Raw genomic sequence first — 22,058 nt, 5'->3', positions numbered from 1 at the left:
GTGGCGAGGGGGAGGGTCGGGGAGGGGAAGCGGGGAGGGGAAGGGGCGAGGGGGAGGGTTGGGGAGGGGAAGGGGCGAGGGGGAGGGGTGAGGGGGAGGGGAAGGGGCGAGGGGGAGGGGCGAGGGGGAGGGTCGGGGAGGGGAAGGGGCGAGGGGGAGGGTCAGGGAGGGGAAGGGGCGAGGGGGAGGGTCGGGGAGGGAAAAGGAGGGGGAGGGGAGGGGAAGGGGCGAGGGGGAGGGATGGGGAGGGGAAGGGGAGAGGGAGAGGGAGAGGGGAAGGGGCGAGGGAGAGGGGAAGGGGCGAGGGGAAGGGGAAGAGGGGAAGGGGGAGGGGAAGGGGCGAGGGGGAGGGGAGGGGAAGGGGCGAGGGGAGGGTCAGGGAGAGGAGAGGGAGTGGAGGGGAGAGGGGAGAGGGAGGGGAGGGGAAGGGGGGAGGGGAGGGGAAGGGAGGGGAAGAGGGGAAGGGGCGAGGGGGAAGGGACGAAGGGGCGAGGGGGAGGGTCAGGGAGGGGTGAGGGAGGGGGAGGGTAAGAGGGGAAGGGGCGAGGGAGAGGGGAGGGGGAGAGGGGAAAGGGGAGGGGAAGAGGGGAAGGGGTGAGGGGGAGGGTCGGGGAGGGGAGGGGAAGAGAGGAAGGGGCGAGGGGGAGGGTCGGGGAGGGGAGGGGAAGAGAGGAAGGGGCGAGGGGGAGGGTCGGGGAGGGGAAGGGGCAAGGGGGAGGGCGAGGGCAAGGGGGAGGGTTGGGGAGGGGAAGAGGGGAGGGGAAGGGGCGAACTGGCTGCAGGAAAGACAAGTGCTGACATAGCTTCGGGCTCCATAAACTGACTCAAGTGAATCCCAGCTATTAATTCCACCTCATAATTCATGACAGGCTTGGATCTCATCTGTTAATTGCCTGTCGTGGGGCGTTTACCAAACTCACCATCACAAAGGCGCAACCCTTGTCACCGCCTGTATGGCAACCAGCTGAGGAGGAGGAAGGAGAGAGTCCACCAACCCAACCCCTTTCTGGTTAGGCTGTCCGTGATCAAGTCATTGATTGTATTACCAGTAAAATACAACCCCATTCACCAACAGTTGCACATCTTACATTCCCTTTGTTACTGACCACCACATATCTTCTTGCTCAGAATGCTACAATAAAACCCACCACAAAAGGAAGATCCCAAAGCAAATTTATGAATCAAACATTCCATATGATATACAAGAATCAAGTAATCCTCCTTCTGCATTCCCTTAATGTCTGCCTTCAGTGTGCTTTTGTCTGTCCGAATGCTTCCAGGCAGTGCTACCCCAGCAGCTGCAGCATGGCTGCTCAAAAACTGCATCGGACTGCAACAAGAGAGAATTTAACCATCGCCTGTTGACATTCAATGGCATTACCACCACTGAATCCACCACTATCAACATCCTGAGGGTTACCCTGACCAGAAACTGAACTGGACTAGCCATATAAATACCATGGCTACAAGAGCAGGTCAGAGGCTAGGAAGCCTGCAGCAAGTAACTCACCTCCTGACTTCCCAAAGCCCGTCCATCACCTACAAGTCACAAGTCAGGAATGTGATGAACTCCCCACTTGCCTGGATCAGTGCAGCTCCCACAACACTCAAGAAGCTTAACACCATCCAGAACAAAGCAGCCCGCTTGATTGGCACCACATCCACAAACATTCACTTCCTCCACCACCGAAGCACAGTGGCAGCAGTGTGTACCATCCACAAGATGCACTGCAGAAACCCACCAAGGCTCCTTCAACAGCACTTTACAAACTCAGGACCACTACCATCTGGAAGGAAAAGGGCAGCAGACACATGGGAACACCACCACCTGCAAGTTCCCCTCCCAAGTCACTCACCATCCTGACTTGGAAATATATTGCCGTTCCTTCACTGTCGCTGGGTCAAATTCCTGGAACTTCCTAACAGCGCTGTGAATGTACCCACACCACATGGACTGCAGCAGTTCAAGAAGGCAGCTCACCACCACCTTCTCAAGGGCATTAAGGCATGGGCAATAAATGCTGGCCTAGCCAGCAACGCCCACATCCCGTGAATAAATTTTAAAAAACGACCTCAGCATGGCTGACTGGCAGTGATGGTGGTGGGGGGATAAATGCTGTGATCCTGAGAGAGACGACAGCAAGTTCTTGCTGCATGGAGCCACTGTCACTCCCCTGGGGTATCACCTCAGCAATCCTCGTAATGCATTGGAATACAGATTGCTGGGCTGATGTGACATCCTGCAACTTTGATCACTAGTAGCTGTGGCTATGATGGGAGCAGTTTGAGTTTGTGTTGCAACAAGTTGACCTTGTATGACTTCAGTCTGAGCTTCCAGTATAACACAATCAGATGTCGGGTCACTTCTGGTTCTGTTGCAGTGGAAGCTAAGACGGCGACCATCAGACGCTGCATCATAGTTGGTTCGAAAGTCTCCTTGTGGGGTTAAGAACATAAAAACGTAAGAAATAGGAACAGGAGTAGACCATTCAGCCCATCAAGCCTGCTCTGTCATTCAACACAATCGTGGCTGAGCCTGGGTTTCAATTCCATTTTCTCGCCTGCTCCCCATATCCCTTAATTCCGTGAGTGACCAGAAATCTGTCTCTCCCTGTCTTAAACATATCCAACAAAGGAGCATCCACAACCCTTTGGGCTAGTGAGTTGGTATCAACATCCTCATTGGAAAGAATAAGTTTCAAGCTCCGTGTAAAACCCTGTGCTGGACCCCTCCATGTTCCTTGACACTGACTGCAGGCTTCCTAGCAGGCCTGCCTTTTCATTTTATTGTGTATACCAATCAGCCTTCTTCTGTAGGCCACCTGTTGGAAGTCCTCACCTGAGTCCTCTTCCGCAGAACTTGTTTGTGACCTTGCTCTCTGTCGAGCTGGTACCTGTGCTACCCTTCTCCCCATCCCAGTGTGTCACCATATACAGATCCCACCTCTAAGCTATCTTCTAAAATATGTGTAGTGTCAGTATCTGAGCTGGTGACTACGAGTGTGAGTGAACAACAGTGTTTTCTTCTTTACTGTCTGTCTGCTCACCCACCTCTTGGTCTTCCACCACTGCCTGGCCAGTCTACAGTTCTTCGTTATCTGTTTTGAATTGGTTCATTCATCCACATTTCTAACTTGTGCACACTGACCACAGCGTTCTCAAGCGGAACAGATCTGCACTGGTATCCACCAGCAGACAACCTTAATTTACAGGTCTGGGTTGACTACCCGGACGACCAAGAAGACAGTCTGACCAACCTACTAGATGGTTCACAAGCCCCTCCACAGGAAGATTGTGGTCGTAAGCCCCCTCAAAAGGAAACAAGAACATGATCCAGCAGACTGGTCAAACTAACACAGCAATTTTCCCTATGGCTCAGAGATTGTGACAGTGACTTTGGTGGCGGGGGGAGGGGTCAGTGGATGTACAATAATGTGCAAATGGAGAGCGTTAAAGACTTTGAGGGGGGCAGTGGATTTCGGATAATGTGTAAAAGGGTAGCGTTAAAGAATTGGGGGGAGATGTAGTGTAAAGGGTTAATAGCTATTATGCTAATAGCTAATATGCAGCATCAGTGATGTCAGGTCACATGTGACCAGAGTCCAGAGAGAGGTAGTTCTGGAAGGAGCCTCATGCTTATCTATCTTTAAATATAGTTAATAAATGTTTGAAAGTTCCTTGAGGCCTTGTTTCCAGCAGTCCATGTTAAACACACCCTGGGACTGTTGGCAACGATACTTCAACACTGAACATACCATGCAAAATCTGCAGAGCGAGAAATGATGTTAATGTTTCAGGCTGATGACCTTTCAGTTCTGATTCTGTAGGGATATAGAGAGAGTGGGGCATTGATTTATGATCCACTTGCAAAGTCCAAAGGAGCATGGGCAGGTGTGGTAAGCAAGACAGGACGGTAGTGGTGAGGTTTCCCAGTGGGGGTGCTGGCCACAAGGGTCAGCAAAAGAGGAGGATTGGGCACGCAAACAAAAACAAAAAATGCTGGAAAAACTCAGCAGGTCTTACAGCTTCTGTGGAGAGAAAGACAGAGTTAACATTTTGTGTCCGCATGACTCTTCTTCAGAGCTAAAGAAAAGTAAAAATGTGGTGAAATATATACTGTTTAAGGGGGGTAGGACAGGTGAAGCTGGATAGAAGGCCAGTGATAGGTGGAGGCAAAGGAGAGATTGCAAAAGATGTCATAAATAAAAGGTCACAGGGGTGTTGATGGTGGTGATACTGGCTAAAGGAGGTGCCAATGATGACATTAAGAGTAGAAAGCAGAATGAGCAAGTGACAGATGGCCCTGGTGGGGGTGGGGTGGGAGGAAGGGATGGTGGTGGGAAAAAAGATGGAAAATAGGATAAAAGGTGGGGATAATACAATGAATAAAAATGGAAATAAATTTCAATAATAATAAAAATAAGTGGAAAAAATAAACAAAAATTAACAAATAAAATGAACTTTGAAAAAAGGGGATCAAAAAGGGGTGAGGATGGAGGAGAGAGCTCATGGTCTGAAGTTGTTGAACTCAGTGTTAAGTCCGGAAGACTGTAAAGTGCCTAATTGGAAGATGTGGTGCCGTTCCTCCAGTTTGCTTTGGGCTTCACTGGAACATTGCAGCAGGCCAAGGATGGACATGTGGGCATGAGAGCAGGATGGTGTGTTGAAATGACAAGTAACAGGAAGGTCTGGGTCATGCTTGCGGACAGATGAAAGGTGTTCTGCAAAGTGGTCACCCAGTCTGCATTTGGTCTCTCTAATGTAGATGCAGCCGCATTGGGAGCAGCGAATGCAGTAGACCAAATTGAGGGAAGAGCAAGTGAAGTGCTGCTTCACCTGAAAGGAGTGTTTGGGCCCTTGGACAGTGAGGAGGGGGAAAGTAAAGGGGGAGGTGGTGCACATTCTGCGATTGCATGGGAAGGTGCCATGGGAGGGTGTTGAGGTGTTGGGGGTGTTGGAGGAGTGGACTAGGGTGTCCCAGAGGGAATGGTCCCTACGGAATGCCGAACGGGGGATGGGGGGGAAGGGAAGATGTGCTTGTTGGTGGCATGCTGGAATTGGCGGACAATGACCCCTTGAATGCGGAGGCTGGTGGGATGATAAGTGAGGACAGGGGTGAGCCTATCATGGTTCTGGGAGGGAGAGGAAGGAGTGAGGGCAGAGGCGCAGGAGATGAGTCGGACATGTTCGAGGCCCCTGTCAACCACTGTGGGTGGGAAACCTCGGTTAAGGAAGAAGGAAGACATGTTAGAAGCACTGTTTTGGAAAGTGGCATCATTAGAACAGATGCGACGGAGGTGATGCAACTGAGAGAATGGGATGGAGTCCTTACAGGGTTTGAGGAGCTGTAGTCGAGGTGGCCTCTACATTGGAGAGACCAAACGCAGACCGAATATCTCCGGTCTGTCCGCAAGCATGACCCAGACCTTCTTGTCACTTGCCATTTCAACACTCCACCCTGCTCTCATGTCCACATATCCATCCTTGGCTGCTGCATTGTTCCAGTGAAGCTCAACGCAAACTGGAGGAACAGCACCTCATTTTCCGACTAGGCATTTTACAGCCTTCCGGACTTAACACTGAGTGCAACAACTTCAGACCTTGAGCTCTCTCCTCCATCCTCACCCCTTTTTGATCCCCTTTTTTCAATATTCATTTTTATTTATTTATTTCCACTTATTTTTTATCATTATTATTTTTTATATTTATTTCCATTTTTATTCATTGTTTTATCCCCACCTTTTAGCCTATTTAGATTTTTTTTCCCACACCGTCCCCTCCCCCCACCCCATCCCACTAGGGCCATCTGTCACTTGTTCATTCTGCTTTCTAGCCTTAATGTCACCATCAGCACCTCCTTTAGCCAGTATCACCACCATCAACGCCCCTTTGACCTTTTGTTTATGACATCTTTTGCAATCTCTCCTTTGCCCCCACCTATCACTGGCCTTCTATTCAGCTTCACCTGTCCCAACCCCCTTAAACGGTATATATTTCACCACATTTTTACTTCTCTTTAGCACCAAAGAAGAGTCATCATACGGACTCGAAACGTTAACTCTGTCTTTCTCTGCACAGATGCTGTCAGACCTGCCGAATTTTTCCAGCACTTTTTGTTGTTGTTTTTGTTTCAGATTTCCAGCATCTGCAGTATTTTGCTTTCATCTTAGGAGGATTGGGATTTGGCTTTGTTGCATAATAGACAGGGCTTCCATGGGGGTGGCAAGATAAGATTTTGGGGTTGCGAGTTCCAAGGCAGCAATAGCTGCTGTGGAGATCAGACTGAGTGCTAATAGCTGCAAGGTCCCTTTAAATCCTTATTTATTTTCCCCTTTGGTGGGCATGGCCTAATGGGCAGATTATTGAGGCCTGATTGCTGCTGCAAAAAAAGGCTATGAAATGGTAGGTGTTTGTTTTTTATTTAAAAATCCCTGCAGTTAAACATTTCTCACCATGCTGAACCTCTCTACCGCACCCACTCCCCCAGCAACTGAAACGAAAGAGCTATCTGTTAACTTGATAATTACTGTTCACGATGCACTCATTGTTACTGCTGAGAGGAGGAGGAGGAGGAAAAGAAGCATCACTCACCTGTAGAAATCCGGCATTTAGCACTGATGTGGCAGCGACTTCAGTGCAAATGATTGAGTTGGGAACTCAGACAAGCAGGTTTACATTGCTCCTAATTTCTGTTTATAGTGAGGGGATCTCTTAAAGCATTGGTTGCAGTCTCTATGTTAGCTGGTGTGTAAGGGGAGGAATTTTGGACTTGTGAGCAGCTCAGTGTACATGGGTATAATGCTTCTGGAAAGAAGAAAAAAGAGCTGATTTAGACATATCATCCTTTTGTAGTGGTAGTTTTATTGTCTTGTTGAGTACAACATACCTGTGAAAAAGGAAAACTAATTTAAGTAAGGAATAGTCACTTTTCTGAAATAAGAAGTCAAAGTGCAAACGCTTCCAAGCCTATTCCAAATGAGGTATGTTGCTGTGATGAAGATAAGGTAGTGAATTTATTAAGGGGTTTGTGCATCATTACCAGCATTGTGAAAGAGCTTAGTTAACATGCATAGCTGAAGCTCAAACACCCACCCTGGCTAGCAACTGTTTCTACTGATGATGATTCAGCCTCCACATAGCTCAGCAATGTCTCACAGCCAGAACCCCCACTGACATCATGAGCACCCATTGTATGTACAGATGCAGTTCTTTGTAAGTTATTGTCAGAGAGAATTTTGTTTGTGTATTTAAAGGAAAGACAGAGAGAATTTTGTGTACTGGAATGAGCCGACTGAGTAATGAACCAGTGGCCGGTCTCAGTTTGAACACTCAACTTAAACCTTTCCTCTCTACAAATACACTGTAGCTGCACTGTTTTGGATTGTTTAGAAAATATTCTGAAGTATTATGAGGATTAATCCATGTTTAGATGCTTTTCTTAAATTCTGATTTGCCAATATACAGCATTAGAAAGTTATGGAAGTTTTGAAAATGTGCAAAGAATATATGTTTTTGGGGACAGGAGACAACACAAAAGTGCATGAATGTTGGATCCTAAATTCTCAGTGGAGCTATGAATGAAGGTCCACTCAATGCAGAATGATCTCCAAAAGAGTTATATTGTCCTTCAAGTACTGAAAAAGTACATTTCACACTACATGCCTCAATGCACAGCAGGAATTTTTAAAAATAGATTTGAAAGTAGCACCTGGTTTTTCTTTTTCTCAATATATTTACATATTTAGCAGTAATTTTATTCCGTAATTCCAGTGTTGGGATGACTTTGTGCATGTGTGATAGAGCTTCATAGATCTCCTTGTTGCCAGAGTTTTTGAACTCCTGATTATTATTTTATACAATGTAACTTTTATGTAGCTATGTCTCATGTTGTAGCACATGCCTGCCTGCAGGGAATTTCATTGATTTTACACAAAGAAAATACAGTCTGCATCTCCCTAACAGTCTAATTATTTTGTTGGAAGTGAGAAGGCACCAGCCCTTCAACTTAATATTAAACTAATTAAATAACATGAAATAGCTTAAGATGAATTACAAGAAGTAATTAGTTCCAAGAAACATCAATTGAGAAAATATTGTCCCTATACAGTAGGCTGAGTAAATGCGTTGCATGCAGTAAGTTAATTGATTCTGTATTTGGTAACAGGACCACTGAAGTGTGTTTGTCCTGCAGCCAAAACTTGTTGCGCACATGTTAATACAATGGTCTGAATCTAGCCGCGAATGTCAGGAACCCAATACCAGGGTCATTTCCAGCTTGTGAACCTGTTTGATGCATCACCATGCTTTCTGGCTGAATTTTACAGGAGGTGCCGCATTCACCGTCCAATTAAGGACAGTGGTTGGGTTCCGGAGGCAGCAGATGCAGTCAGTGTGGTCCTCAATAGCCCTCAATGTGTGACCAATAAGAACACTGCTGAAGCACAAGCAGCAGGGAAGCATTGGAGCTGCTGAGATCTCATTAGGCCCATGACAATCAGAGACATCTGTCGTAAGGAATTTCACATTCAGTGGCATGGCTGTGATGTGGGAATGGAGCAGCCTTGCCATTTTCTGATGGAAACATTTAGATCTCCTTCAGCTATACCACAGCCCCCATCCCCCGCTGTTCAGCTATCTCCCCATACTCGCTGGGATGCAGACACAAGGGACCCTGTGTGATGCCAGCAAATTTGCTGTGTTTCTGCAATAATCGCCAGTAAGTGGCTTCTTAATTAGCTTGATTGCATTTGCGCTGCTGCTTGGCAGGTTGCTGTCACCGCTGTGCGCCTATCTCCGGGAGAAGCGCAAGAAGGTGAGACTATGTTGCAAAACATATTTTAGTGTAATTTTCCCTGCCCTTCCGCTTCCAAAACCACCTCCACAGGACTGAGAAAGTTCTGCCCTATGAACCAGGTTGTGTTTTAGTTCTTGGAAATTAGAATCATAGAAGACTACAGCACAAAACAGGCCCACCAAATCTGTGTTCGTGTTCTGTTTCTCATGATCTGCACAGTCGAATCCTGCTCTCCCACTCGCTCTCCATATACTTTAATATTCCATTTTTCAAATAGCTACCTAATTCCTTGTTAACTAAATCTATTCACTTGACAATGCTTTGTGATAGGGTTTCACATTTTTACTCTATATGAAAAAGAATTCGACCCTTCCCTATTTTCATGATCATAAATATGTCTTTTCCTTCTACTTTAATGATCATGAAAGTATGTGATATTATTAAAAGCAGCTTTTTAAATGGCAGTGGGTTGGGTAGCTGCACATGTACACAGTGTGTTAAAAAGAATGAGTACACCTGGCATGTCCAAAAATGCGCGTGTGCGTGTGTGCATTATGTATATTATGCACTGAAATATGAATAGATTGGCAACAGTAATTTAGTCGTGATGTCATAAAACTGCAAGACCGAAGCTGAAGAGGTTCATGAATATAATTAGAACCACAATCTTGAATTTACTGGAATCTAGATGTGTCTGTTGGTAATAAAATTTAAAAAACAGCTTAGTACATGATAGCTCTTGCTAGCTAAAATGTGTGAATTTAAACTATTGTATTTTTATTCACCCCAAATAACAGAATGTTGGGCTATATGGGTATTGTATTAAAGCTTGCTCATTTGTCAAAACTAATAAGAATGTCTGGTCAATTATATCTTTGTAATAGCCTAGTATAAATAAGCTTGACTTCCTTTTCTCCTCTTCCAAGAAGGTCTGGTAATTGAAGTTACAGTTGTTCTTCACACAACCAATTTTAAATGATTTATATTGTAATACACAATGCAGTGATATCAGCACTAAGTTAGAATTTACCTGGAAGTAAAATATATTTCTATTATGCATTTATCATACTGCAGAAGAAGGGAACTCGAGATAAATAAAATGTGTTGAAACATTTACTGAGATTGTGCACACTATATCAACAACTCTAGAGAATTAAAGACAAAAAACTATGGATGCTGGAAATCCAAAACAAAAACAGAATTACCTGGAAAAACTCAGCAGGTCTGGCAGCATCGGCGGAGAAGAAAAGAGTTGACATTTCGAGTCCTCATGATCCTTCAACAGAACTAGGTGAATCCAAGGAGAGGGGTAAAATAGCTGGTTTAAGGTGGGGGGTGGGGAGAGAGAGAAGTGGAGGGGTTGGTGTGGTTGTAGGGACAAGCAAGCAGTGATAGGAGTAGATCATCAAAAGATGTCACAGACAAAAGAACAAAAGAGCACATAGGTGTTGAAGTTGGTGATATTATCTAATCGAATGTGCTAATTAAGAATAGATGGTAGGGCACTCAAGGTATAGCTCTAGTGGGGCTGGGGGGGCATAAAAGATTTAAAAATAATGGAAATAGGTGGGAAAAGAAAAATCTATATAAATTATTGGAAAAAACAAAAGGAAGGGGGAAGAAACAGAAAGGGGGTGGGGATGGAGGAGGGAGTTCAAGACCTAAAGTTGTTGAATTCAATATTCAGTCCAGAAGGCTGTAAAGTGCCTAGTTGGAAGATGAGGTGCTGTTCCTCCAGTTTGCGTTGGGCTTCACTGGAACAATGCAGCAAGCCAAGGACAGACATGTGGGCAAGCGAGCAGGGTGGAGTGTTAAAATGGCAAGCGACAGGGAGGTTTGGGTCATTCTTGCGGACAGACCGCAGGTGTTCTGCAAAGTGGTCGCCCAGTTTACGTTTGGTCTCCTCTACATTGGAGAGACCAAACGTAAACTGGGCGACCACTTTGCAGAACACCTGCGGTCTGTCCGCAAGAATGACCCAAACCTCCCTGTCGCTTGCCATTTTAACACTCCACCCTGCTCTCTTGCCCACATGTCTGTCCTTGGCTTGCTGCATTGTTCCAGTGAAGCCCAACGCAAACTGGAGGAACAGCACCTCATCTTCCGACTAGGCACTTTACAGCCTTCTGGACTGAATATTGAATTCAACAACTTTAGGTCTTGAGCTCCCTCCTCCATCCCCACCCCCTTTCTGTTTCTTCCCCCTTCCTTTTGTTTTTTCCAATAATTTATATAGATTTTTCTTTTCCCACCTATTTCCATTATTTTTAAATCTTTTATGCGCCCCCCCCAGCCCCAATAGAGCTATACCTTGAGTGCCCTACCATCCATTCTTAATTAGCACGTCGTTTAGATAATATCACCAACTTCAACACCTCTGTGTTCTTTTGTTCTTTTGTCTGTGACATCTTTTGATTATCTGCTCCTATCACTGCTTGCTTGACCCTACAACCACACCACCACCCTCCACTTCTCTCTCTCCCCACCCAACCTTAAACCAGCTATTTCACCCCTCTCCTTGGATTCACCTAGTTCTGTTGAAGGATCATGAGGACTCGAAACGTCAACTCTTCTCCGCCGATGCTGCCAGACATGCTGAGTCTTTCCAGGTAATTCTGTTTTTACTCTAGAGAATTGACTGTTAATCTTTTGGTGTGGCTCATTTGTAGTACTCTTGACTCTATATTTAAACCGCACATATCTGCCAACATTCACTGAATCCTTCTGTTTTTTTTAATTCACTCATGGGATGAGGGCTTCGCTGGCTGGGCCAGCATTTATCACCCATCCTGAGTTGCCCTTGAGAAGGTGGTGGTGGTGAGCTGCCTTCTTGAACCACTGTAGTCCATGTGGTGCAGGAACACCCATAGTGCTTGTTAGGGAGGAATTCCAGGATTTTGACGCAATGACAGTGAAGGAACGGCAATATATTTCCAAGTCAGGATGATGAGTGTCTTGGAGGGGAAGTTCCAGGTGGTGGTGTTCCCATCTATCTGCTACCCTTGTCCTTCTAGATGGTAGTGGTTTTGGGTTTAGAAGGTGCTGTCTCAGGAACCTTGGTGAATTCCTGCAGTGCATCTTGTAGATGGCACACACTGCTGCTACTGTGCGACGGTGGTAGACGGAGTGAATGTTTGTGGATGTGGTGCCAATCAAGCGGGTTGCTTTGACCTGGATAGTGTCAAGCTTCTTGAGTGTTGTGAGAGCTGCACTCATCAGGCAAGTGGGGAGTGTTCCATCACACTCCTGACTTCTGCCTTCTGTAGATGGTGGATAGGCTTTGGGGAATCAGGAGGTGAGTTACTCGTCGCATGATTCCTAGCCTCTGACCTGCTCTTCTAGCCACAGTATTTATATGGCTAGTCCAGTTCACTTTCTGGTCAATGGCAACCCCCAGGATGTTGATAGTGGGGGATTCAGTGATGGTAATGCCATTGAACTTCAAGGAGCGATGGTTAGATTCTCTCTTGTTGTAGATGGTCATTGCCTGACAGTTGTGTGGCGCGAAGGTTACTTGCCACTTGTCAGCCCAAGCCTGGATATTGTCCAGGTCTTGCTGCATTTGGAGATAGACTGCTTCTGTATCTGAGGAGTCACGAATGGTGCTGAATATTGTGCAATCATCAGCGAACATGCCACTTTTGACCTTATAATGGAAGGAAGGCCATTGATGAAGCAGCTGAAGATGGCTGGGCAGAGGACACTACCCTGAGGAACTCCTGCAGTGATGTCCTGGAGCTGAGATGATTGACCTTCAAAAACCATCTACCCTTGTGTTTTGTGCCTGATTCCCAATGACTCCAGTTTTGCTAGGGCTCCATGATGCCACACTAGGTCAAATGCGGCCTTGATCTCAAGAGCAGTTACTCTCACCTCACCTTAGGATTTTAGCTCTTTTGTCCATGTTTGAACCAAGGCTGTAATGAGGTTAGGAACTGAGTGGCTCTAGCAGAACCCAAATTGGGCATCAGTGAGCAGGTTATTGCTAAGCAAATGCTGCTTGATAGCACCGTTGATGACCCCTTCCATTACTTTACTGATGATCGAGAGTAGACTGATGGGGCAGTAACTGGCCAGATTTATTTTGTCTTTTTTTTTGTGTACAGGACATACCTGGACAATTTTCTACATAGCTGGGTAGGTGCCAGTGTTGGAGCTGTGCTGAAACAGTTTGGCTAGGGGCGCGGCAAGTTCTAGAACACAAGTCTTCCGTACTATTGCTGGAAAATTGTCAGGCCCCAAAGCCTTTGCAGTATCCAGTGCCTTCAGCAAATTCTTGATATCACGTGGAGTGAATCAAATTGGCTGAAGACTGGCATCTGTGATTCTGGGGACCTCTGGAGGAGGCCAAAATGGATCATCCACTCGTCACTTTTGGCTGAAGATTGTAGCAAATGCTTCAGCCTTATCTTTTGATATGCTAGGCTCCCCCATCATTGATGATGGGGATATTTGTGGATTCTCCTCCTTCAGTAAGTTGTTTAATTGTCCACCACCATTCACGACTGGATGCGGCAGGATTGCAGAGCTTCGATCTGATCCGTGGGTTGTGGGATCGCTTAGCCATGTCTATCACTTGCTGCCTATGTTTGGTACGCAAGTAGTCCTGCGTTATAGCTTCACCAAGTTGACGCCTCATTTTTAGGTATGCCTGGTGCTGCTTCTGGCATGCCCTCCTGCGCCCTTCATTGAACCAGGGTTGATCTTCTGGCTTGTTGATAATGGTAGAGTGGGAACCATGCGGTTACAGATTGTGTTCGAGTACAATTCTGCTGCTGTTGATGGCCCACAGCACCTCATGGATGCCCAATCTTAAGCTGTTAGATCTGTTTGAAATCTACTTAGCACGGTGGTAGTGCCACACAACATGATGAAGGGTATCCTCAATGTGAAGGCAGGACTTTATCTCCACAGTGACTGCACGGTGATCACTCGTACCGATGGTGTCATGGACAGATGCATCTGCAGCAGGCATGTTGGTGAAGATGAGGTTAAGTGTGTATTCCCCCTTGTTTCTCTCACCACCTGTCTCAGATCCAGTCTAACAGCTATGTCCTTTGGGACACAGCCAGCTCGGACATTAGTGGTACTACGGAGCCACTCTTGGTGATGGACATTGAAGTTCCCCACCCAGAATACATACTGTGGCCTTGCCACCTTCAGTGCTTCCTCCAAGTGATGTTCAATACAGAGGAGCACTGATTCATCAGCTGAGGGAGGTCGGTGTGTGGTAATCAGCAGGAGGTTTCCTTGCCCATGTTTGACCTGAAGCCATGTGATTTAATGGGTTCCAGAGTTGATGTTGCAGACTCCCAAGGCAATTCCGTCCCAACTGTATACCACTGTGCTGCCGTCTAATGTTGTTCTCTCAACAACATTAGCCTCTGCTGGCTTTTGACTTACCAATATTGTAAGTGGATTCTAAAGCACACAAATTGACTCCCACCAGCTTTCATTTAACGTCAATAGTGCTACTTTAGTGTGAACAATATTCATGAACAATAACCTTAGTTTTAGAAAATATTTTCCATGCTAGTAAATAGTCTGTGATATTGCGTACAAAAATACTAAACATAGCCCCAATATCATCTCATTATCACATTTTTTCTAATCTCTGTATCAGTTTTTAAAGAAATTTGTTCATGTATTTTCTTTACAAGCCCCAGTTTACTTTTGTACTCTAGATCATTATATCGTGTGATTCCTACCATTGTTTTCAGTGTTAACTTGTGATTTCAAATGATATTTCTCTTAACAACATAAATTGTGATTTTTTTTCATTATGTTAACAGGTCTTTTAAAAGAGAGGAGGGAGCAAGCTGTGATGAGGGAGTATGTGTAACACTAGGAGGGAGAAAAAGAACCAAGATACTTAAGTTTCTGGTTATGTGGGACCTGAGACTAGAGTGGGGCCAGGTTGAATAGCATGAGACCCGGAGGTGAGGAAGAGAGGGGCTGGAGGCTGACACATATGGAAGTTATATCACAGAAGAAGACCATTTGGAAAATCTTATCTGTGGCAGTACTAGTTCTTCAACTTGTACTGTCTAACCCCTATTCCTAGCCCTTCCCCATATGTATTTATATCCTTCCTTTACAAATAGTTATCCAATACCCTTTTAAATGATGTGTCTGTGGTCATTTATGGAAAAGCTGTCTTTATTTTAATAGCATTGAAATTTTTTTATAGCTTCTTTCATTCTTCTAGTGATTATGCCCCTGCTACAGAATTTTTTAACACGTTGAAACAATATTTTATTCTTTATCCTCCTAAATCCGTTCATAACATTGAAAACCTTTTTAACTTCCCATTAAGCTTTTCTAATCTAGTGGAATAAGCCATAATTTTTGAGCCTTTCTTTGTAACAATGCTTTCTCATCCTTGATATGTTAAGGGAGTAGGGCATATGTTGGTGGGACCAGAGTGAATTCAGCAAATGACTGTCCAATGCACCTGACAAACATAAGGCATTTTATGATAGATTAAAGTTCCTTTTGAGCTCTCCAAGTGGCTCCATAGGTAGACACCATTGTTGCTGTTGTACTCAACCACATAGGCAAGAAGGCCATCCCAGTTTTGTTGAATTGGCAGCTTTGGGATATTAAAATTGGCCTCAGCATACTTGAGCCATAACTGGAGAAAATCAGCCAGTGTTCCTATTCCTTGTTGTTATCCCTTGTCTCTGTGAGTGAATTCTAGGGAGAATTCATCATCTAAGCTCATAAACAATGAATGGCAATTTGAATGAGGTACCAGAGAACTGCTGACGTTTACCGAACTAGCCAGCACCTTCAGGAGTAAAAATGAAAACATTGCATTAAAAAAACTTAAGTACTGAGTGAAAGAAAGAAAAAAAGTGCATTTAGAGCCCCTTTCACGATCACCTGATTCAAAACCTCACTGCCTTCTTTTATTCTACTTGACAGTGCTGTATATAGCTCCTTTCGGATCTCATATCCTGGCAGAGACTCTTAATCTAACAGTTTTTTACATTGCCATAAAAAAGTTTACCAAGGTAAAAAATGTGCCAGAAGCTTCTGAAAGGAGTTTTTGAAGGACAGGTTAAACCATTTACTAACACAGTATCACTTGCATTTACATGGTGCCTTAGCATAGCTACAAAGTCATCAAGTTCAATCCAGGACATGCCTACGAATGTTATCAACCTTCTCATTAGTCATCGCACCAAAAATGCACATTGAATGGTGAGAGCAGTCTAGCTAACCACTTTTCATTCTCTCAGGATGATATACTCTGGGAGAAATTAAACATTGAATGCAATTATCACCACTGTGGTTTGAGGTTGAATCCATAATATAACATTGTAATAAATGCATTGCCACTATTTATTTTACAGTTTAGAAAACTGAAATAAATGCCAGTATTATAATCATAAAGTCAAGAAGAGGAAGCAAATTCACAAAATACCCATTACTTGTCCTGAGATTTGTACATTTACAAATCCCAGTTATTCCTCTAGTTCTTGCCTTTCAATTACCCCATATTAATTATAATTCTGAATGTTGTATGAACAATCTTTTGAAAATAGGCACTGATTCAAATGTAACCTCTTAAGGAAACTAAAGTAGGCCTTTGCTTGACCTTGCACCAGATCTGTAGGTATGTACAGTCTGAGTGTATGGTTAATTTGGAATTGATAAGCAGATCTAATGGGATAGTGTTTATGATAATATTGGACTGATAATTTCTGTCAACAATGTTTCCAATCTGACAGATTGTACAAGATATATATTAGAAAGTGTATCCTAAAAGGTAAGAGGTTTTCTCATAAAATGCTTTTCTTGTAATTACAAACCACTATGTAGGTTCAGTGAAAGGATTTTGTTGCAGATTTCATCGCATTTATTGAGGTTTAGTTTCTTTTGTGGGGAAGCTAGTCACATAGTCTGAACTGTTTCTCAAGATAAAGCAATACAATTCAGTGATAAGGAGGGATTGAAGGTGTGCTTGCTAATATGTAAAGTATACTTATTTAAATATTTGATTATGTAAATAGTTATGTAATCACAGGAAGTGATACAATGTCATATGATGCAGCAGCCATCTTAGTTAGTTGGTCTGCACAGTGAGCAACACATGTAACTCTTTTGAGTACAAGCATGTTTCCATCTGTTCAGATGAAGTTACATTGTTTGCCATTGTGAGATTTGAACTTTTGATCTTGGGGTTACAAACCCAGTACCATAACCACTTGGCTATTTAGGCCAAGCCTTGAGCAACACATGTAGCAGCAGTAAGAAGAAGCCTCCCTTAAAGACCTGTGTTCAACATCTACTGCCTCCAGCTTCATTTGCATCCACCTAGAAAGAGATAATACAACATGGTGGCAGACTGTTTAGAATGAGCTATACTTCTGAGACCACAAGATTGTGGATGTGGAGAAGTAAGTTATAAAGATTAGGATCACTATCGGAAATGAAGGCTTGCACAGAATTAATGCCTCTGATCTATCTGAGGATGACCAGAAAAATCCAGCGAAGCTAGCGACAACATTGCAAAATCAGGTTAAGATTAAAGTGAATTTCATGTGGTATAGACAGAAAGCCAGCAAATTCCTTTGTTCACTGATGCAGGGAGAAAAGGAAAGACTGTGATTTCTCTGATGCTGAACTCTCGGAGGGCAGCCAAGCCTTTTCTCCTTATTTTCTTTTATCTGCCCAACAACTGTGATGATTATCAAACAAGCGGGGGTCAGAGAATATTTTTCACTGTATTTTGCCATTCTAAGTTCCCAGGGTACTTTATCAGTAGTGGGAACCTCACATCACCAGCAACACCTGCTGTGTGGCACTAGTGGTGAGGCTGGCATCATGTTGTGACTAAGGTTTGGGCTGGGTCAGGGTGAGCTGGGTCAGGTGGGGTCAAGGGTCGCTCCGAACATTTGAAACTCAGGAAACGACAGGGCATGTGATACTGCATGGAAGCATTAATTTTATTCTTCATTCTACTACTGGCCAGAGGGCATATTTGGAATTTTGCCTTCTACTGACAGTTTGTGGTTAACTAAAAATAGCAGAATAATGCAATTTTTTGGGGGACTGGATGCTTAAATTATTAAATTTGTCTCCATGGGGTATTCTTGCATGGCCTGCTTAAATAATGTCTGGTTATCGGGCATTGCCTGTTTTCAGATAGATTTGAGGCACTGTACCTATATATAGAGTTACAATTTAGATCGGGGGAAGGAGGGGTGGGTTCGGTAATTATTAATCCATTTGAAAAAGGCTCCTTCAACCAAAAAGCAGTTTGAGAACCACTGATGTCGGCAATATGCACAGGTTGGTCAAATTTTTCATGAGCCCAAATCCTGATTTAAAGCCACCACTTAGACATTGAATTCGCCCCAACCACTTGGCAACCTGCTTGTTTCAGTACCATATGGTCACAGCAAAAGGTGTCATTGGTTATGTATCCTTCTACATTGTTATGTTGCAGATACTGATCTGTATTACAATGTTTGATGTGAGTGAAAATAATTCAAACTTCAAGAATGTCTCTGTATCTAACTCCCTTAAAGTGACTAAAACGTCCCAGTTCAAGGCTGTGGTCTTTCCGAGGTAGACATATATTTAAAATAAATCTTCACAACTTCCTTTCTTAACAGTGAGTGAAATCTCTCTCTCTTTCTCTTTTTCTTTGGCATAATTGAAGCTTTCTCATCTCCTATTAACTTTTCTCATTTAGAAGATTGTAATTACCTTGTAATTGCTGTATACTTGATTTTAAGAATCATATCTCCCTACTAAACAAAGGCTAAAAGTAACATTATTACAATATAAAGAAAATCAACAGCAACATTACATTAGCAGATTTAAATTAGTCTTTCTTTACACCGACACTGGGCAATATTTTCTGCTGGCAGCGTGCACTCAGAAGCTCTTCCAAATTCAGCATTAACTGGGTGGGACATGCAACGCTCCAATGCATAAAGGGACCAGTGGAGGCAGAAGACCACAACAGAAGTAAACTTTTTTACTTAATGTGGAGACGAGGAAATGCAGGAGGTTTGGCCTGGGTTTGCTCTTGTCTGGTTCACCTCCCACCCCCCACTCTGAACCTTCCTGCACAACAGTTGTGTTCCTGATGTTGTGCGACTATTTTCTGAGGCTATTGTATCAAAGTAAATTGGACTATTTTCTGTGAATTAACATGATTTGAGCTCTGAAATTATAGACAAAAGTCTTTAATTTTGTCACTGGCCTTTTAGACCATCTTTCCGGAATACCAACTCTAATGTCTTTCCTTTTAGCATTCACATGTTTCTTAAATGACCTGGGCGAGCTAGGTTAAAATCGTCCCCAAAAGTCATACCTGGAAGAGAAATGGCAATAAATGAAATAGTACAAATAAAGAAAGGGGAAAAAAAAAACCTGCAATGGCAAAACCTGAAACAAAAACAAAGTGCTGGAAATACAGTCCATACCTGTATTGGGACAAGGTAAGTTTAAGGAACAATTTTAACCTTGTATGCCATTGATTTTGGACAGGCGACTTATCAGGAAAATGGAAGTGAAGCCCTGGAGTTAAAATCTCCCAACTTGACCCTGCAGAGGCACTAGAAAATCTGAAATGTTTATTAGTGCCCCTGTATAATTGCTCTGAAGTTGCTTTCCCCAGCAACTGTAAAATTCAGAAGGCCATGCACCTGAGGCTGGTCTCAGGAACATGCTTACGTTTTTTCTTTAAAAAGCATGATGTAATACAGCAATTATTTAGGCGGATCCATTCTAGGTGTGGTAAGTGCTACCCACGTGCTATTTCCCATCCAAGTAAACAAGTGTTTCAGTGGATATTGGGTTTTTATTTCCAGGCAAGACATATAAAATAAAATTGAGTAAACACTTTGAAATCTTTCTCTCTCTTTGCAAAATTTGTTGAAAGCATACTTTGCCTATTGGAATATTGCTGGTCTGATTTGAAGCTTAAACTAATAGCAGGCTGAATGAATGAGAAAGAATGCCATTAATAACAAAAATTTTAAAACCCTATGGTCAAAAATTGCTAAGACAGGCTGTATAAACATTTTCAGGAAGAAAAATAAAGTTACTGTTGACCTTGCAAATACTTATGTGGCTATTTTTTACCCAAATTCAGGTACAATGAATGCCACTTTAGCTTTGCTGTAGGGGCAAGCAATGATCCTATCTATACATTCCAAACAACAATCCTGCTATACAAACAAAACAATATTCCTGACAACACGAATAAAACAATCATTCCTACCATGCAAACGAAATGGTTCCTAACGTTACAAGTTAAACAATGTATAAAGCAAATTATTATCCCAGTAGTGCTATCCAAACAACAGTCCCAGCAACTCAGAGAAACCATGATCTGAAAAGTGTGCCATCTGAAAAATAATCTTAACCATGTAATCCGAACAATGATCCCAACCGTACAATTCAAAGAATCATCCCAACCTTGTAATCCAGTCAGCCCAACTGTACAACCAATGATCTAACCATGCAAAGCAAATATTGTCCTAACTGTATGTTCCAAGCATTGATCCTCTGGGGCAACATTTTCCCCCTGTCAGGGGGGGGATGTGCAGGAGCAGGGCGCGTTCCCGATCGGTGCCCCCGGTTGGGGGTGCGTCGTCATTTTACATGGGCGGGCCAACTAAGGCCTGCCTAGTGTGATGTCCGCTCAGAAGCACTGTGTGCTTCCTGTGCGGGTGGTGGGGGATTTGCTAAGCCGGGAGTGCCCTCTTTTGTGCATGTGAACGAAAGAGCGAACAGACCTCCCTGTGGCAAAGTGCCGCCTCAGGGAGATCACTAGAAGTTTTAAAAATTTGTGGAAGTGTGGAAAAAAAAATTCCTGACACATGTTAATTTCTTTTATTTCAACATTTTATAAACATTTTAAAGCCCTCCTGAAACCTCACCCCGCCCTTAAGGTTGGACGGGCAGGTCTTTTAATTAGCTTAATTACGGAAAGGCATTTAGTGGCTGTTGACAGTTTGGCGGGCGCGCAGCCGACTCAGCTGTGTGGCCGCTGAACTGAAAATCCAAATGACGCTGGGAGACATCGGGACACAAGCCCGACATCACCCTGCGTCATTTTACACGGTGAGCTGGCCCCGCCACCCGCTCGCCTGCCGGAAGATGCAGCCCCAACAGTACATCCAGTGATCCTGACTACAATCCAAACAAGGATCTACTGTACATCTCATAATTTACATTCTTGATTAGTAAAACAGATACTCATGCTCCAGCTCTCTCCACTTCCAGTATATTTTCTGCCCCAACTTCCCTTTGCATTTTTTTTTTTCCTTGCCTTGCATTTTCTCACCCCACTTTAATTTGCATTCTCCCTGCATCCCCTCACATTCTTTCCACACACACCTCCCTCTTCACTCTTCCTTTACATCCTCTCCTTTCCCTACTACTCTACCAAGTCTTTTGGCTATGGCAGTAAACCAGTTCCACTCCTCCTCTTAAGGTATGTCCAGCACTACTGGTTTCAACTGCTGCCTCTGTATACTGTAGCGCATTGGAGTGTAGTGGAATGAGGGTGTAGAGGGTGGACCAGTTTCACTGGTCTGTGTCATCAAACACTGCTTCTCTGATCAGGCTCTCAAAAACTGATTGGCATGAAAGGCTAACTGCTGGCATGTGTGCTTTGGCTTCTGTATCTTCATTCCTCTTGAAGAATTCAGAGAGCTTCCAGATTCAATTTTTTCATTAATAATATATTCTATCTGCTCTGAGAACTGGTGTCCAGTTTCCAGTCCTAAATGAACCATAACAAAGGTGGGTAGGGATTGTTTGGGGGGGGGGGGGGTGCGGTGTGGTTGGGAGTATTGGCACGATTGGATTTATTTGGGCAATCATTCTCTGTTCTTGCTTTACAACTTACTACACCTGGCAAAACAGCTATTAAATGTTATATAGTGTGTAGCTAATGGCTGTCGAACCAAAATGAGAGGAAACTGGTTTGATTGTTGGACATTCTACACTGAGTACTTTCCAGAATCCGCAGCAGTACACATGCAAAGCGAACTCTAAAACAAGACCCAGTTTTTGTAACTTCAGTTTTGTAAGAAATGGCTTAAAAAAAACCACTTTGATTGAGTGCTGCTTGCAATTGCTGTGCTTGCTTATTTGGGCTTTCTGAGCATTGACTTTGCCCAGTCAAATTATACTGTTTTCAAACAGTAATCTAGTAGAAAATAATGGGATTGTAAGTGATTTAAAGGGAAATAACTTAGATGAGATGGTGGTGGAAGGCTGGGCGTTGGTT

The 22,058-nt window shown here is 43.8% G+C and overlaps 1 protein-coding gene across 2 annotated transcripts in view; it reads left to right on the top strand.

Annotated features, from left to right (window-relative positions):
• Positions 1–22,058, top strand: part of rgmb (repulsive guidance molecule BMP co-receptor b) — a 213,998-nt gene that overhangs the window by 166,833 nt on the left and 25,107 nt on the right. The gene's annotated exons all lie outside the window — the stretch shown is intronic.

Source organism: Carcharodon carcharias, chromosome 4, assembly GCF_017639515.1.
Source record: "Carcharodon carcharias isolate sCarCar2 chromosome 4, sCarCar2.pri, whole genome shotgun sequence".
Lineage (NCBI taxonomy): Eukaryota > Metazoa > Chordata > Chondrichthyes > Lamniformes > Lamnidae > Carcharodon > Carcharodon carcharias.
This window is presented reverse-complemented; position numbering and strand designations above follow the sequence as displayed.